Genomic DNA, 3911 nt, shown 5'->3' with positions numbered 1-3911 from the left:
TTTATTGCATGCTTACTTTTGGTTACTTTTTGTGGGAAATATTATATTGCTATACAATAATAAGTTATATGTTTAACGTTATTACCTTTCATAACAGTAGCGGTTGATTGATACCTCAATCGGGAACCAGTCACCAGACGGAGAAGAGTCCGTTTCATTAGGGAGCCCATGCTGTAATCACACTTGTGTCTTTTGTCCTGGAAAAATAATAAATATATTCTTATATTTGACACTGTCTAAAAATAATGTCAAAATTTCTTCTAAGTAACACTTAGCAACGGTATATTACCACTTTGGTTTCTCTAATTCAACTAGTGACCGGTCAGAGTTTGATTGGTTGGTGTTTAACGTAATTTCCAGTATTATTGTGATATTTTGTTGCAGTCAGTTTACATTGGTGAAGAAAACCGGATTGCCTGGAGAAAACGGGGAAGAAAATCCAAGTCAATTAATATAAGTGTGGAACGCACCTGCCATCTGCTGGATTCGTACTGACAACTTCAGGGTTGACATGCCAGTGATGCATTAGTTCGACTACTTACAACACTCGGTCACCGAGGCCGAAATATACAGAGACAATTACACGTTAATAACTAAAAACACTCCGAACATCATATTATGCGAAATTGTTGGTTTGTTTGCTGGATTTTGCAATGAAAACACGTTATTATACATGTAAAAGAGGGACGAAAGATACCAAAGGGACAGTCAAACTCATAAATCTAAAACAAACTGACAACGCCATGGCTAAAAATGAAAAAAAAGACAAACAGAAAAACAATAGAACACATGACACAACATAGAAAACTAAAGAATAAACAACACGAACCCCACCAAAAACAAGGGGTGATCTCAGGTGCTCCGGAAGGGTAAGCAGATCCTGCTCCACATGTGGCACCCGTACCATTACCAATATCAATTGCACTGCACCAAATGCGCTTTTGACAATTACTTGTCTTTTCAGTGATGCTCGCATCCAAAATATTCGAAAGTCAAAAATACACCAAAAGTTGATTCAATACAAATGATTCAAAACTCCGGCAGTTAAGCATTATCTGAACAAAAACAAAGAGGTTCTTGATGGAGTTTACAGAATAGAGGATAATAGGCCAAATTAATGCTGAAAAATGGGCAAAACAATAATAGAAAAATACAGCAAACAGACAAGAACAAAAATAGACAAAAATAGGACAATACATGAAGAAAAGAGAGTAATGGGTGGTAAAACATACATAGAAGAGATACACATTACCCCGGGTTCGCTCTTTCTTATAAATAAATGGCGGATTCACGGTATTAGGGGTTAGGACCTCCTCCTTTCTTAACCACACTGCTTTTGTTTGGTTAACCCTGATCCATGTTTTTTAAAATGACCTGCATACTGTAATCCCCTCTTTTTTTTTTATAAAAAAATAAATGGATTAGTGCCTGTATATGATGTTAAAAAGAGTATTCGAGCACGAGAAATCAGCCCAATGAAATGCATTTGTACTGTTCCATGAAATAAATACGCTGACATAGTAACAAGTAAAAAAGCATTACAATCCGTCGTCAAAGCCCCCCCCCCCCCCCTTACTACAGTATATCAAATGGTCGCCCTCTTATTATTAGATAACAAAAGCGGTAAAATTGTTTTAAATATGTTTTTATATGAATAAATTAAAGAGGATGTGGATCTTTTTTTCAAAATAGAGCATACGTACTGACAAAAAAAAATTATAGAGAAAATTAAGCCCATAAAATAAAGAAATGACAATAATGAGTTGTAAAATTTAAAGATTAAATGTGAAAAAAAAGAAAAAAAAACTGTTAAAAAATACTGCTTACAGAAACAAACGATACTTACTTATTAAGGAACCTTTCATTTTAAAAGAAATATATAGTAGAATCATTTTCAATAGAATTTTACAGAATGCGCGTTATGTTTACAGATAAAGAAAAAAATATCGTAAAACTTAAAGAAATTAAACCCTCAAAAACATTTTTTTTGTTCTTTTTTTTTATAAAAACACAGTATTTGGCTAACTTACTTTTTTAAAATTGTCTTTCATTGGGTTTCATCTGGATCGTTCTCTGTATCATTTTTTTCATATATGTTATACAATGCATAGGCTGATAGATAATGGACGACTGGTTCATTTTGAAAAGGAAGTTAATTTGTCTGCACTGCATGTAGTATTTGATTATTCATAATTCTTTTAATGTGGTATGTAACACTACAGGGGGATAAGGTCCGTGTAACACTTATCAATTCAAAGTTTCAAAAAGTTTTGAAATTTTAGATTTTTGGAATTTTGATCAAAGTTTTAAATATCAAAATTTCAAATTGTGTAAAAGTTTTGAAATTTTGAAATTTTAACCAAATTATTAAAATATTAAAATTCTAAATATCGTTTATAAAATTGATAGTTTAGGAATTTGATCAAAATTTTAAAACACTAAACCTGACGTGCAATTTTGATTATTTCAGTTTTTGAAAGTTTGATTTTTTAAATTTTTGAATAAAATATCAAAAATTTGTCACTGGCAACAAAAAAATCAATAATTTAAAATAGGTTGTTTACGTATAAATTACGAAGAAACGTAGGATTCAACTCCCTCGGACAAAGTAGCCCTTATAGATGGATTTTGATGTGTTTTAACTTTACTTTGGCCAAACACCTCTTCAATTGTTTCGGTTCTTATTTTTCTTGACTTTCAAATTTCAGTTTCAGAGTTCCGTAGGTGAGTTCTTTAGTACTTAAAATTCAGCGTTTTACATTGTACTGGTTTTTCGAGAGCAACATTGATGTGCGGCCAAAAAATGGAAAAATCTTTCATGCAGCTGACAGTGTGGCTTCTCTTGACACGCCCCATTATGACTGGATGTACATGTGTTCTTTTAGTTTGTTCAGAGTCGATTGTCGTACGATAACTTTAAAATGCTCAAATAACAAAATGCAAATACGGAACAATAATATCCCTTAATACAAAAAAATCCCTTTCCTTTAATTTACTATTTAAAAATAGTGGTTGATTTAAGACCCTTAATGGAGTTACGTACGTAGTATATGATAACCAGTCCAAACTTTGTCTATAGGGGAGCAACCATTTAACTTTAAAAGTGGGGTGTGGTTGTTTTGTCGAAACGCTAACAATTTTAATATTAAGTTTTTCATCGCTATCAATCAACTTGTCTGGTTCAAAATTTAACACTATAAGGTCCGAGACCACAATTATTTCGTAGTGCATTTCTTTTAGAAGATAAATGAAAATTAAAAAAATCCCACCTGCGCTTTCTCAATGAAATGTTTACAGTGTGTTGTACTACTTTTGGGACAAATTATATCAAAATTATAGAAAACTTTATCGTCTCTAACTCAAAATATGGACAATTTTATGTTTAGGGCGTCTTGGAATCTTTTGACAGCCTCCGAAGTGCTAATTTTGAACCTTTTTCAGCTGGACCAAATCACTACTTTCCTTTTCTGAACCCAAATTTTTTTACAGTGTAATTTCACCCCCCTTCTTGCAATATGAGGCATTAAACATGGAGAAATAAATTTGGAAGAGGTATAAAAATTAATGGCAAGTAACCCACTGTCAACACTAGGGACTATATTTGTGAACAACGAAAATCAAGGAACAACGAAAATCAAGGGACGACAATTGTGGTCTCGGACCATAAGGCATGGAGAAAATTTGGATTCAGAATTTTTCTTTTGTCCTCTGCTGGCACAGAATATTATTTTTTTTCATCAAATTAGAGATCAGAATATTTTAATGTACCATTATCGACGCCCCTCGTGGTAGTATCAAAGTAAAAAAAAAGTGACTATCTCTATATTGGATTCCCCAAAAAATTACCATTTATTACCGATATAAACTTTTGAAAAGAATTTTCAATTTTCAACGGGACAATGGGACACCTA

Source organism: Mytilus galloprovincialis, chromosome 8, assembly GCF_965363235.1.
Source record: "Mytilus galloprovincialis chromosome 8, xbMytGall1.hap1.1, whole genome shotgun sequence".
NCBI lineage: Eukaryota > Metazoa > Mollusca > Bivalvia > Mytilida > Mytilidae > Mytilus > Mytilus galloprovincialis.
The sequence above is the reverse complement of the archived record's forward strand: the minus strand, read 5'-3'. Positions refer to the sequence as shown.